Source organism: Sphaerodactylus townsendi, linkage group LG02 (genome assembly GCF_021028975.2).
Source record: "Sphaerodactylus townsendi isolate TG3544 linkage group LG02, MPM_Stown_v2.3, whole genome shotgun sequence".
In the NCBI taxonomy this organism is placed as follows: domain Eukaryota; kingdom Metazoa; phylum Chordata; class Lepidosauria; order Squamata; family Sphaerodactylidae; genus Sphaerodactylus; species Sphaerodactylus townsendi.
The window spans coordinates 174938169-174953044 of NC_059426.1; the positions used below are offsets into that span (position 1 = coordinate 174938169).

The 14876-nt window shown below is 50.9% G+C and overlaps 1 protein-coding gene across 1 annotated transcript in view; it reads right to left on the minus strand.

Annotated features, from left to right (window-relative positions):
* Nucleotides 1–14169, minus strand: part of FBXO34 (F-box protein 34) — a 38154-nt gene extending 23985 nt beyond the window's left edge. Inside the window, exons 1-4 of the mRNA XM_048486529.1 lie at nt 14158–14169; nt 13177–13180; nt 11250–11260; nt 10014–10092 (exon numbers count right to left, since the gene is read on the minus strand). The gene's annotated coding sequence lies outside the window, so the exon portion shown is untranslated. The remainder of the gene's footprint in view (nt 1–10013; nt 10093–11249; nt 11261–13176; nt 13181–14157) is intronic.
* Nucleotides 14170–14876: the final 707 nt, after the last annotated feature.

The following is a 14876-nucleotide window of genomic DNA, read 5'->3' on the forward strand; positions in this document are numbered from 1 at the left end:
AGGCGCCCTCCCTCTCCTTATCCCTCTGATCTTGCCTTGCATTGAGGGTGGGGGAGGAGTCGCTGGAGCCTGGAGCCTGTGCGCTGCCCTCCGCCGCGCGATCCTGGTGCCCCCGCCTCTGGAGTCCTCTTCCCGCTCTGAGTTATACAGAAATGGTCTGGAAGGGAGCGTCCTGGTTAAGTGGGCTGGGAGCTCCACCAGCCTGCCTCCCAGAGTGGGACGCTGGTGCTCCGCTGCTGTGGCCGCTGCTGCGCTGGGCTCCCCGGGCTTTGTCGGCCGGGCCTTCGCTACTTTTGTTTCCCCCAGTTTTCACAAGAGTCAAGCTTGGGAGGGAGCCCGGGCTTTGGGCGTCTGGTGGAGGGTCTCTGCAGACCCCGACGTGGGTTGTTTTCGCTCTGGTGTTTCCTCCGCCACGCTTGACTTCCCATAGGAGTCGGGTGGGGGAGAGAAGGAGCGGGCGTAGCCACGCTGATCAGCCATGGATCCCTCCTAGGAGGCTTGGCTGCAGGCAGAAAAGGGCTCTAAAAGCCTCAGTATTGTCAAGGCACAGGGAAGACAAAACGTAGACAAAACTCAATGTAAGGACACAGAGAGTAGCGTAGCAGGGATCCAGGGGCTTGAGTCCCACCGGGCACTGCTCTCCCTGCTGAGGCAGAAACAATTCTGGGGATCAAGGAGAGAGAGAGTCCAACCCACCACAGGAAGTGACATCATTTAGTTCTGCCTCCCTGAGCATAGGTTGGAAATCACCCCATCCAGGATGCCCGAGATCGCCTCCAGGAGAAAGACTATTATCTTTACTGCCTCGGGGCTGCACCCTTTTCATGCGCGGCCACCTCCGCAAGCCAGCAATGCGCGGAGGGCCTTCATGTCGTGCCAAAGCACATATCCACAGGGTTTTCAGAACAATCGGCACGGCTTCCCTGGGAGCAAAAGGTCACGTCCAAATTAAACAGGGTGGGGACCCTGTTTGACAATCTTGGAATCTGCTAATGGGATGTAGGAAAATGTGACCGTAATGCGCAGGGTAGGACACCGTTCCCTTGCCTAGCGAATGAAGGGGGGTGGGGGGTGGGTGGAAGAGACGTTTTGGAGGAAGCACGAGGCAGAATTAAACGCTGGAAAGTTCGACGGGAGCCAGCAAAAACGTTCGCCTCGCTGGAAAAGGATTAGTTCCCCCGCCGCGAGAACAAAACCGTTCTGGAAAGAGATACCCGCGACGGATTAGCCGGCCCTGCGAGGAAGCTCACCAGGCAGCAAGCAGCCGATCTCCGAACATTTTGCGGGTCACGAGCCATGTTTTCGCTCGGCGCGGGACGCGTCTCTCCCGAGCTCGTGTCCGTCCGTAGGAGTTCGAGACCGGGGAAAGCCCTTCGGCTCCATCATCCGAGACGCAGGACCTCTCTGCTTCTCCCGAGGCACTGGAACCGCGTCCTTGAGACGGTGACATCAGCCCGTTTCCATGGGAATGATGGGGGCTATTCAAAATCCAGAACGACGGGAAGGGAGGCAGGGTCGAGCGGCACGGTGATTGCGCGAGCTCCGTGCAAATTGGTCCGGAATCCGTTTGTGACAGCTGGGAGCCAGCCACGCGTTTGGAGGAGCCTGTCCCAGAGAGCCCGTTGTGGCAGTCAACGACCTCCTTCGCAAGAGATTTGTCACAATCTTGCTCACTGGGAGAGGCCGGAAGCGCCAGCATGGACCGTCTGGGGGTCCTGAATGAAAGCTCGCCTGGAAAAATCCTGTTCCAAACAACTAAAGAACACCAATCCATATAGGGGTTGGGCCACCACACCGGAGCTCTGGGGTGGGGGTGGGGGTGTTTGAGCATCCGCGCATCTCCTTCAAATAAGCATCCACGTTCCAGGCCCCTCCCACCACTTTGCTCTGAGCCTTACCAGACTTGTATTGTTGAAGGCTTTCACAGCCGGAATCACTAGGGCAGGGGTGTCCAACTCTGGGGCTTCAGATGTTCATGGACTACAATTCCCATCAGCCCCTGCTGGCACGCCCAACTGGCCATGCCAGCAGGGGCTGATGGGAATTGTAGTCCATGAACATCTGAAGCCCCAGAGTTGGACTCCCCTGCACTAGGGTGTTTTCTAGGTTGTATGCCCGTGTTCCAGTAGTACTTTCTCCTGACGTCTCACCTGCAGGTAGGTATGCCTGGCCTCCCCTCAATCTTTAAGAGACAGTTGAAGATGGTTTCATTTAGAAGAAGAGTTTTTGGATTTATATCCCCCCTTTCTCTCCTGCAGGAGACTCAAAGGGGCTTACAATCTCCTCGCCCTTCCCCCCTCACAACAAACACCCTGTGAGGTGGGTGGGGCTGAGAGAGCTCCGAGAAGCTGTGACTAGCCCAAGGTCACCCAGCTGGCGTGTGTGGGAGTGTACAGGCTAATCTGAATTCCCCAGATGAGCCTCCACAGCTCAGGCGGCAGAGCTGGGAATCAAACCCGGTTCCTCCAGATTAGATACACGAGCTCTTAACCTCCTACACCGCTGCTGCTCCTTTAGGACCTGATTTAAGTTACTAGCAGCCCCACACTATGGTTTGTATTTTATTTCATGTATTTTATCTATATTGCAGGCTGCCTTGAGCTCTTAAGGAGGAAAGGTGGTGAACAAAAGATCCAAATGGATAACTAAATCCAGTCTGAACATAAGAACATAAGAACTAGCCTGCTGGATCAGACCAGAGTCCATCTAGTCCAGCACTCTGCTACTCGCAGTGGCCCACCAGGTGCCTTTGGGAGCTCACCTGCAGTATGTGAAAGCAATGGCCTTCTGCTGCTGTCTGAATATCTGTTGTTAGGGCTTTTGTGCTGCAAATCAACCAATCAAACACAGACCAAACCCAGTGGCTGTATACCAGTGGTGGCGAACCTTTGGCACTCCAGATGTTATGGACTACAATTCCCATCAGCCCCTGCCAGCCAATTGGGCTGATGGGAATTGTAGTCCATAACATCTGGAGTGCCAAAGGTTCGCCACCATGGCTGTATACAGTCCAGGCACAAACATGATGAGCCCCCCTCCCCAATTGACATGCAAAACTCAGTCCTGCCTTCCCGTTGGGGGCGGGCCCAACCCTGGTATTCCGCCCCGCCCCCCCGCCTGCCTCATCCCTACTCACAAGGAAGCCGGGTCAGGAAGCAGCCTCCAGCACCCTTTCCATTCCCGCACAGGCCCTCTCCCGACCCCTCAACACCAAGTTAGCTGCCGGGGCAGCACACCCACAAGCAAGGCAGCGTGGTGTAGTGGTTAACAGCAGGTGCGCTCTGATCTGGAGAACCGGATTTGACTCCCCGCTCTGCCACTTGAGCTGTGGAGGCGTATCTGTCTTGCAAGCTCCTTTCCCTTCCTCCCCCCACAACAGACACCTTGTGAGGTAGGCGGGGCTGAGAGAGTTCCGAGAGAACTGTGACGAGCCCAAGGCCACCCAGCAGGAATGCGGGACTGCGGAAACACATCTGGTTCACCAGATAAGCCTCTGCCACTCAGGTGGAGGAGTGGGGAGTCAAACCCAGTTTTCCAGGTTTCGATTCAAGGATTCAAAAAATCAAACCCAGTTTTTCAGGTTTCAATTCAAGGATTCAAGGAATCAAACCCAGTTTTCTGCTCAAGTCTGGCAGGAAGAAAGCCGCGGCCTCCTTGACGGAGCCAATCCATCTCACGGGTCTTCCTCGGCTCCAGCGGCTTTCAGCGTTTCCCGGCATTATTATTATCTTTTCAGACTTACAGTGCGCAACCTGCTTTGCGTCTCAGCGCGAACGACAAGCTATAAATAATGTAGGGCCAGATGAAACCCTAATCACACGCTGGCCTCCTCGAAAGCCTGGTGTAACGCTTTCCTCGGCTTTGTAGGGCGGGTTCTGGACTCTCCCCTCGGGGCCAGGAGGAAAACATTTGGTCCGCGTGCAGCGTCCACATGACCACGTGGATCCCAGGAGACCGACGCTGCCCAGGAATCCAGTCTTGGCCCGCAAGGCTCACTTGCATCCAGCTGGGAGAGTGACACGTATGAAGTGCGGCAGTTCCAGGGCGACAGAAAGGATTCCAAGAGCCAGCCAGTCCCACGCGGACAAAACCAAACACCACACAGAGTCTAGCCTCCAGAATGAGCTACCAGCCGCGTGTCATTACTTGGATTTGCTGGCAAAAGCGCCACAGTCGCTGTTAATAAAGGTTAAAGGTCTGGAGTCCATGCCCTACAAACAGAGACTTAGGGAGCTGTGGATGTCTAATCTGGAGAAGTGAAGGTTAAGGGGAGACATGATAGCCATGTTTACATATTTGAAGGGATGCCATGTTGAAGAGAACATAAGAACATAAGTACTAGCCTGCTGGATCAGACCAGAGTCCATCTAGTCCAGCTCTCTGCTACTCATAGTGGCCTACCAGGTGCCTTTGGGAGCTCACGTGCAGGATGTGAAAGCAACGGCCTTCTGCTGCTGCTGCTCCTGAGCACCTGGTCTGCTAAGGCATTTGCATTCTGAGTTCAAGGAGAATCAAGATTGGTAGCCAGAGATCGACTTCTCCTCCATAAATCTACCCAAGCCCCTTTTAAAGCTATCCAGGTTAGTGGCCATCACCACCTCCTGTGGCAGCATATTCCAAACACCAATCACACGTTGCGTGAAGAAGTGTTTCCTGTTATTAGTCCTAATTCTCCCCCCCAGCATTTTCAGTGAATGCCCCCTGGTTCTAATATTGTGAGAAAGAGAGAAAAATTTCTCTCTGTCAAAATTTTCTACTCCAGGCATAATTGTATAGACTTCAATCATATCCCCCCTCAGACGTCTCCTCTCCAAACGAAAGAGTCCCAAACGCTGCAGCCTCTCCTCATAAGGAAGGTGCTCCAATCCTTCAATCATCCTCGTTGCCCTTCTCTGCACTTTTTCTATCTCTTCGATATCCTTTTTGAGATGTGGCGACCAGAACTGAACACAGGACTCCAAGTGCGGTCGCACCACAGCTTTATATAAGGGCATGACAATCTTTGAAGTTTTATTATCAACTCCTTTCCTAATTATCCCCAGCATAGAGGGAGCAAGCTTGTTTTCTGCTGCTCCGGAGACTAGGACATGGAGTGATGGGTTCAAGGTGAAGGAAAAGAGATTCCACCTAAACATTAGGAAGAACTTCCTGACAGTCAGGGCTGTTCGACAGTGGGATTCACTGCCTCGGAGAGCGGTGGAGTCTTTTTCTTTGGGGGTTTTTAAACAGAGGCTGGATGAACGTATTTCAGGAGTGCTTTGGTTGTGTGTTCTTGCATAGCTGGAGCTTGGACTTCATGGCCCTGGGGGTCTCCTCCAACTCTATGATTCTAACAGCACACAAGCCTACTCCATGTTAACTGGCTTCTCCAGCCTGTTCTCTACTATTTGAAAAATCTGCAAAGCCAATCAAATCTCCGACAGCCAATCAGAAGCCTCGCTGGGCAAAAGTCTCACTTGGTCCCACCTGCTTTCTAAAAACACTTGGCAGGTCCCAGGAAAGCTGCAGGGCAGGGGCCCGGGGGCACCATGTTGGGGATTCCTGGGCAATGTGGTTTTTCTCCATCTGTGCTTCCTCGTTTCACTTGCAGGAGGCCAGATAGCGGAGCAACAAGCTGAGGCACGCAGTGAAGAGGCCCCCACGACCGACAACTTGGCTAACGCAGCATTAGTCATCTCGAGAATTTCAGCTCTCGTTTTTACAAGGTTGCTAAACCCGCGTGGCCGAATTCAAAACAAAGGAAGCGCCTGGACAGATCGCAGGGGTTGGGCAAGAAGTTGGCTGTTCTCTGACACTGCATGCTTCGAAGACAACGAAGAAGAAGAAGAAGAAGAAGAAGAAGAAGAAGAAGAAGAGGAAGAAGAGGAAGAAGAGGAAGAAGAGGAAGGAGGAGGAGGAGAAGCAGAATGAGGAGGAGAAGGAGGAGGAGAAGAAGGAGGAGGAGGAGGAGGAGAAGAAGAAGCAGAAGAAGCATAACAAGAAGAAGCAGCAGAAGAAGAAGAAGCTGAAGCAGAAAAAGCAGAAGCAGAAGAAGAAGGAGAAGCAGAAGAAGAAGAAGCATAAAAAGAAGGAGAAGAAGCAGCAGCAGCAGAAGAAGAAGCTGAAGAAGCTGAAGCAGAAAAAGCAGAAGGAGGAGAAGCAGAAGAAGAGGAAGAAGAAGCAGAAGAAGCAGCATAAAAAGGAGAAGCAGCAGCAGCAGAAGAAGAAGAAGCAGAAGAAGAAGCTGAAGCAGAAAAAGCAGGAGAAGGAGGAGGAGGAGAAGAAGCAGAAGAAGAAGAAGCATAAAAAGAAGGAGAAGAAGCAGCAGCAGAAGAAGAAGAAGCAGAAGAAGAAAAAGAAGAGGAGGAAGAAGAAGAAGCAGAAGAAGCATAAAAAGGAGAAGAAGCAGCAGAAGAAGAAGCTGAAGCAGAAAAAGCAGAAGAAGGAGAAGGAGAAGAAGCAGAAGAAGAAGAAGGAGAAGAAGACGCAGAGGAAGCAGAAGAAGAAACAGAAGAAGAAGCAGAAGAAGCAGCAGAAGAAGAAGCAGCAGCAGAAGAAGGAGAAGGAGAAGAAGCAGAAGAAGAAGAGTAGGAGGAGTTTGGATTTATACCCCCCTTTCTCTTCTGTAAGGAGACTCAAAGGGGCTTACAAACTCCTTTCCCTCCCCCCCCCCCAAAACAAACACCCTGTGAGGTAGGTGGGGCTGAGAGAGCTCCAAAGAACTGTGACTAGCCGGAGGTCACCCAGCTGGCATGTGTTGGAGTGCACAAGCTAATCTGGTTTACCAAATAAGCCTGCACAGCTCAAGTGGCAGAGCGGGAACACAAACCCAGTTCCTCCAGATTAGAGTGCACCTCCTCTTAACCACTATGCCGCTGCTGCTCTCTGAGCATTACCTTCTCCGTGGCTTTGGATGGAACTCTTCCAGCTCTACTCAGTAATTTGAGTCTCCAAAGCACAGCCCGGAACTAGACAACCTCCTGACTCTGGGCCGTGCTCCGATGCAAACTCACTTCCTCAGGACCGCTGGGAAAAAAGATGGAGGGAGGCCAAATGGCTCCAGACGCGCCAAACTGGAGAAATCCACGTGCAAAGAAGACTGCAAAACTGATTCAAGGCTTTCTTTGGGCCGAATGCCAGGGACACGTCAATGTTATAATTGACGAAGCTATTTTCAAGGATTCCCCCCTCTCGGAAACCCACTGCCGGACTCTGCCTCACCAAAACGTCTTGGGAGATTTTTGAATTCATCCACCACCACTTCCTGGACCCCCTTCCTCGTAGAATGCTTCCGCTAGGTCTTAGTGCCCCCCCATCCCCGACCCAAACACAAAGCCAGGCCAGCCAGATAGCAGGGGCAAGTCGCCACTCTCCACCACACTCCGAGGCAGTGAATTCCACTGTCGAACAGCCCTGACTGCCAGGGAGTTTTTCCTGATGTTTAGGTGGAATCTCTTTTCCTGCACCTTGAACCCATGACTCCTGGTCCTGGTCTCTGGAGCAGCAGAAAACAAGCTTGCTCCCTCACCAACATGACATCCCTTCAGATGTAGCTTTAAAAAGGGCTTGGACAGATTTATGGAGGAGAAGTCGATCTATGGCTCCCAATCTTGATCCTCCTTGATCTGACATTGCAAATGCCTTAACAGACCAGGTGCTCGGGAGCAGCAGCAGCAGAAGGCCATGGCTTTCACATCCTGCATGTGAGCTCCCAAAGGCACCTGGTGGGCCACTGCGAGTAGCAGAGTGCTGGACTAGATGGACTCTGGTCTGATCCAGCAGGCTCGTTCTTATGTTCTTAGATATCTAAACAGGGCTATCATGTCACCTCTTCACCTTCTCTGCCCCAAACTAAACATCCCCAGCTCCCTAAGTCTCTCTTCGTAGGGCATGGACTCCAGACCTTTGACCATTTTGGTCGCCCTCCTCTGGCCCCGTTCCAACTTGTCAACATCCTTCTTGAATTGCGGTGCCCAGAATTGTACACAGTATCCCAGGTGAGGTCCAGGTGCTTTCTGTCCCACCCATCCTCCCCAATGCTTCCAGAGCCCTTCTTTGGGCTCTGTTCCTCCAAAGTTAGACTTCTAAAATAAGCACACAGCGGCCAATGCAATTTTTCCCCCCTGAATTAAAAATGGGCACATGCAGTTGCCTGGCAGAAGGACAGAAGCCCAGAACAGCAACTCAAACAGAGAGGTAACAGACAACCTCATCAGAAAGTGGACAAATTCTGCTGCCTCTTTTCCTTGGGAGCACCTGAGTCATCCGACTACATCCAATGCACCAGAGAGGTGGGAAAGTTATCCACCCCCATCAAACAGGGAAAAGGCAAGTACAGTGTAGTACTTGTAGTAGCCAGCGTGGTGTAGTGGTTAAGAGCAGGTGCACTCTAATCTGGAGAAACGGGTTTGATTCCCTGCTCTACCACTTGAGCTGTGGAGGCTTATCTGGTGAACTAGATTGGCTTGTGCACTCCAGCCCATGCCAGCTGGATGACCGTGGGCAAGTCACAGTTCTTTGGAGTTCTCTCAGCCCCACCCACCTCATGGTGTTTGTTGTGGGGGGGGGGGGGATAAAAGGAGATTGTAAGCCCCTTTGAGTCTCCTTACAGGAGAGAAAGGGGGGATATAAATCCAACTCTTCTTCTTCTAATCATGCAGAGATACATAAGAACTAGATGTCCGCTTTGAGCTCACAGGTTTAATTTCATTAAGTGTATTTTGCATAGCACCCTTACAGTAAATGCATGCTTTCCCGAACTCAAACTAGGGAATCATTAGTGCAGGGGCATTTGAAAAGTGAAAGGCCAGCCAAAAGAAATACAGAAAAAGGATCAATTGTAGAACTGAAAATTGCTAGGGAAAAATGAAACGCAGTCCTCGCCCGTTATGCAAACACCCTCCCACATAAGAACATAAGAACTAGCCTGCTGGATCAGACCAGAGTCCATCTAGTCCAGCATTCTGCTACTCGCAACAGCCCACCAGGTGCCTTTGGGAGCTCACATGCAGGATGTGAAAGCAATGGCCTTCTGCGGCTGCTGCTCCTGAGCACCTGGTCTGCTAAGGCATTTGCAATCTCAGATCAAGGAGGATCAAGATTGATAGCTATAGATCGACTTCTCCTCCATAAATCTGTCCAAGCCCCTTTTAAAGCTATCCAGGTTAGTGGCCATCACCACCTCCTGTGGCAGCATATTCCAAACACCAATCACACGTTGTGTGAAGAAGTGTTTCCTTTTATTAGTCCTAATTCTTCCCCCCAGCATTTTCAATGGATGTTCCCTGGTTCTAGTATTGTGAGAAAGAGAGAAAAAATTATCTCTGTCAACATTTTCTACCCCATGCATAATTTTATAGACTTCAATTAAAACCCCCCTCAGACGTCTCCTCTCCAAACGAAAGAGTCCCAAACGCTGCAGCCTCTCCTCATAAGGAAGGTGCTCCAATCCTTCAATCATCCTCGTTGCCCTTCTCTGCACTTTTTCTATCTCTTCGATATCCTTTTTGAGATGTGGCGACCAGAACTGGACACAGGACTCCAAGTGCGGTCGCACCACGGCTTTATATAAGGGCATGACAATCTTTGCAGTTTTATTATCAATTCCTTTCCTAATGATCCCCAGCATAGAGTTTGCCTTTTTCACAGCTGCCATGCATTGAGTTGACATTCCCATGGAACTATCAACTAAGACTCCCAAATCCCTTTCCTGGTCTGTGACTGATAGCACTGACCCTTGTAGCATGTATGTGAAGTTTGGATTTTTTGCCCCTATGTGCATCACTTTACATTTTGCTACATTGAACTGCATTTGCCATTTCTTAGCCCACTCACCTAATTTATCAAGGTCCGCTTGGACCTCTTCGCTCTGTGCTTAACGAAAAAGTCAGCATGACTGCATACAGACTGAGATAAATCCTCTACGCCCCTCCTGCTTCCACGCAGATCCGATCAGACATTAGGTGAATGGCAGGCAGACATAAACTTTTTCCAGTATATTGTGTCCGTGTGTCCGTAAAATTTTTTAAAAGTACCTTCAGAGAGCAGCCCCGCCACACAGTTTCAGACATTACAGCTTCCTCGGTGTTTTGCGCAACTCTTTGAAGGACATTTCTGAAGAACAGGAAGGGGAGGGAGGAGAGAGAGAGAGAAAGTCATGAGACGACAGCAGGAAATTAGGACGTGAACGTTTTATCTTTATTACCTGGTTGTATCATAAAACCACCAAGGGAACAAGATCGAGCGAGAGGCACCACCCAAGACCATCAGGGTCCTTCAGTCTGGAGGACATCGGGGACGCCGCTGTAAACAGACGTCACGAATCCTCCAACGCCGCGACGGAAGCGGCGACGTGACCTTGAGCTTGGGGACAGATAATGTTCAGGGGACAGACGTGACCCTGAACATTGCTCACCTGGTCCGATTCGAGAGAACAAACAATGCCAGACCGGAAGGCCCAGGTTCGAATCCTGGCTCTCTCACGGAAGCTCGCTGCGGGACCTTAGGAGCAGCAGTGGCGTAGGAGGTTAAGAGCTCATGTATCTAATCTGGAGGAACCGGGTTTGATTCCCAGCTCTGCCGCCTGAGCTGTGGAGGCTTATCTGGGGAATTCAGATTGGCCTGTACACTCCCACACACGCCAGCTGGGTGACCTTGGGCTAGTCACAGCTTCTCGGAGCTCTCTCAGCCCCACCTACCTCACAGGGTGTTTGTGGTGAGGGGGGAAGGGCAAGGAGATTGTAAGCCCCTTTGAGTCTCCTGCAGGAGAGAAAGGGGGGATAGAAATCCAAACTCTTCCTCTTCTTCGGCCTGTCACTCTCTCTCTCAGCCTACCTCACAGTGCTGTTGTGAAGATAAACATGGAGGAAGGGAGGAGGAGGGGAGCCACTTTGAGTCAGCGGTTGGGAGAAAACCCGGGTATGAATGAAGTAAATAAAGTGAGGTTCCAGTGAGGACGCACACAGAAAACGTGGGATTCGTCCCACTGTCACCCACCTTCCCATCAGCTTAGTCTACACCGGGGTGGCCAACCTATGGTGCTCCAGATGTTCACGGACTACGAATCCCATCTCCATGCTGTAGTCCACGAACATCTTGGATAGCTTTAAAAGGGGCTTGGACAGATTTATGGAGGAGAAGTCGATTTATGGCTACCAATCTTGATCCTCCTTGATCTGAGATTGCAAATGCCTTAACAGACCAGGTGATCGGGAGCAACAGCCGCAGAAGGCCATTGCGTTCACATCCTACATGTGAGCTCCCAAAGGCACCTGGTGGGCCACTGCGAGTAGCAGAGAGCTGGACTAGATGGACTTTGGTCTGATCCAGCTGGCTTGTTCTTATGTTCTTATCTGGAGAGCCGCCGGTGGCAGACCCCTGGCTGTGGGGTAAACCCATTAACTGTCCCCAAGCTCTGAACAGCCAAAGAAGAAGAAGAAGAAGAGTTTGGATTTATATCCCCCCTTTCTCTCCTGCAGGAGACTCAAATGGGCTGACAATCTCCTTGTCCTTCCACCCTCACAACAAACACCCTGTGAGGTGGGTGGGGTTGAGAGAGCTCCGAGAAGCTGTGACTAGCCCAAGGTCACCCAGCTGGCCTGTGTGGGAGTGTACAGGCTAATCTGAATTCCCCAGATAAGCCTCCACAGCTCAGGCGGCAGAGCTGGGAATCAAACCCAGTTCCTCCAGATTAGATACATGAGCTCTTAACCTCCTACGCCACTGGAAGGAACCGCAAGGGTCATCGATACCAATTCTATGCACAACGTAGGAAATTTACAACTACCTCCCCCACCAACACACCCAGCGACCCCTGCTCTAAGCACAGAAGATGGGGAAAAAACTTCCGGGATCCCTGGCCAATCTGGCCCGGAGGAAAATTCCTTCCTGACCCTACGTGGCGATAGGCATTACTCTGAGCATGCAAGAAAGAAGAAGATGAATTGGATTTATATCCCCTTTTCTCTCCTGTAAGGAGACTCAAAGGGGCTTACAATCTCCTTTCCCTTCCCCCCCCCACAACAAACACCCTGTGAGGTGGGTGGGGCTGAGAGAGCGCCGAAAAACTGTGACTAGCCCAAGGTCACCCAGCTGGCACGTGTCGGAGTGCACAAGCTAATCTGGTTCCACAGATAAGCCTCCACAGCTCAAGTGGCAGAGCGGGGAACCAAACCCGTTTCTCCAGATTAGCGTGCACCTGCTCTTAACCACGCTGGCCACGAGAACAAAGCAAGGGCTCATCCCTTCTTGCCATCTCTCTCGCAATCTGCCTAAACTTACAGAATCAGCATGGCTGTCAGATGGCCGTCTTAGCATCTGCTTCAAAACCTCCACAAAGGAAAGCCCGCCTCCCAAGGAAGCCTGGAGGAATCACTCCATCAGCAAGTTCTTACATTTAGCCGAAAACTCTTCTAATTTCAACCTGGTGGTTCCAATCCGGCCTCTTGGGGCCAGCAGAAAATAACTTTGCTCCATCCTCTATACCATAGCAAGCCTTTATTGGCATAGACAGCAGTACAACAATAATAAAAACGGATTTAAAAGCATATACAATACAGGATATACATGTTAGGACGAAGGAAATCTACTGCCGTTTAGTAATTTCCAGGAGAAAGTCTGCCACTATCATACAGAGAGAAGGATCAGGGTTGTCCAACAAGTAGTGTAATCTAAATAGATTGGGGAGATGGGGTAAATGTAAAGGAGCAGATTCACATACTTGGATCATCTTGATTTCCTTGAATCTGGAGACAGTGGAAGTACTCAGGGCTGGTGAGATTCAACTGAGTCAAGCCGCCATGGGCACACCCTTTTAGCCCTTTCTTTGTTGATTAAATCTGCCATGTAACAAGGCAGAAGGCATAACATTAAACCTGGCGAGCATTATGGCTCTCCTTTGATCCTCTATACCAGTGATTTTCAACTAGGTCTGGGTGGGTAATTGGGTACCATGAGCACGTCCCTGTGGGTACTATGACAATAAAGCAATACTAAGCCTGCCGGCCCCCCCCCCCCCCCCCGGGAATCAAATGGATTTTGAAAGGGGGGGTTGGAAGCTTCATGGGCTCCCTTTAAACAACACTGAAAAACAGCATTGTTTTGTTTGCCTAAATTCGGTGTGGATTGGGGGGGTAGATTTAAACGGAGCTCTCCCTTTAAATCCCCCCAATCCATGTCGAATTTAGGCAAACAAGCAACGCGGCTGTCAACGCAGCTTTTCCTCCCCTCCCCCTCCTTGCCACTCCCCCCACCTACAGGCCAAAAACGGAAAAAACCTAAAAAATGCAAAAAAAAAATATCAAATGAATCTCAGGGGTACCCTGAGATATGAAGAGCAAGGTCAAGGGTACCACGATGTCGAAAAGGTTGGGAAACACTGCTCTATACAGCAGCCTTTAAAATAATTGAAGGTGACTATCAGATCACAACCCAGCCATATCCTCTCCAGGGTAAACATACCCAGCTCCTTCGACCTTTCCTGATCTAGACTGACCGCCCGGCTCATCATGTGAGCTTCGTAGGATTAAATCAGGAAGTCCGGCGGCATCGTAAAGAGGAAGCCAAATTAATTCCCGTGTAAAGCTTTACAGGTAGAGCTCCTTTCATCTGCTTGATGGATGCACACGTTGTGCATCTGACTCAGGAAAGTTTACGCTGGAATAAATCATAGACTCATAGATTAGAAGAGACCCCAAAGACCATCAAGTTCAACCCCCTGCAATGCAGGGTCACATAATTAAAGCATTCCTTTAACCATTTTGGTCGCCCTCCTCTGGACCCGTTCCAGCTTGTCAATATCCTTCTTGAATTGCATTGCCCAGAACTGTACACAGTATTCCAAGCGAGGTCTGACCAGTGCAGGATAGAGAGGTACAGTTACATCCCTCGATCTAGATGCTACACTCCTATTGAAACAGCCCAGAATCGCATTGGCTTTCTTGGCCGCCGCATCACACTGCTGACTCATGTTCAGTTTGTGGTCTGCTAAGACTCCCAGATCCCTTTTGCAAATGTTGTTAGTTTTGAAGAAGCCTCCGATTGCCCATTTTATTTTCTGCGGCCACAGACTAGAAGAAGAGTTTGGATTTGTACCCCTTTTTTCTCAACCATAAGGAGTCTCAAAGCGGCTTACAAGCTCCTTTCCCTTCCTCTCCCCACAACAGACACCTTGTGAGATACGGGGGCTGAGAGAGGTCTGAGAGAACTGTGAAGGCTTCACATGGAGAAATGGGGACTCGAATCTGGTTCTCCAGATTAGAGTCTACCACTCATGAGGAGGAGCAGGAAACTACCCAGTTTTCCAGATCAGAGTCCGTCATTCATGCAGACGACTGGGGAATCAAACCTCGTTCTCCAGAGTAGAGTTCACCGCTCTTAACCACTACGCCACGCTGGCACTGACACAGATCCCCTCTGGAGTTATCGTAGGGTTAGGCCCAGAAGTGGGATCGAGCCGGTTCTCACAGGTTCCCGAGAGTAGGTTACTAATTATTTGTGTGTGCCGAGAGGGGGTTACTAAGTGGTGATTTTGCCACGTGATTTTTGCCTTAGTTACGCCCCTCCCCTCAGCAGTAGCGCGCAGAACTTGAAGCAGTCTAGCAGGAGGTGCACCGGCGTGCGTGGCAGCCTGCGCCTGCATGCATCTGCCTCCTACCCAAGGACTCCAAGAGGCTGTCACAAGGCCCCTGCCACAGCCCCGCCCAGGAATGCCCCGCCCCCGGAATGCCCGGCCACGCCCCCATCATGCCCCACCCCGCCCCATTGGCGCTACGCCACAGTTTGAATCCCACCACCATGGGAACCTGTTCCTAAAATTTTTGGATCCCACCACTGGTTAGGCTGCATTTTAGATTCAGACTGGAGCTATCAAGATAGGTCTAGACGCCTGAATCGGTTGC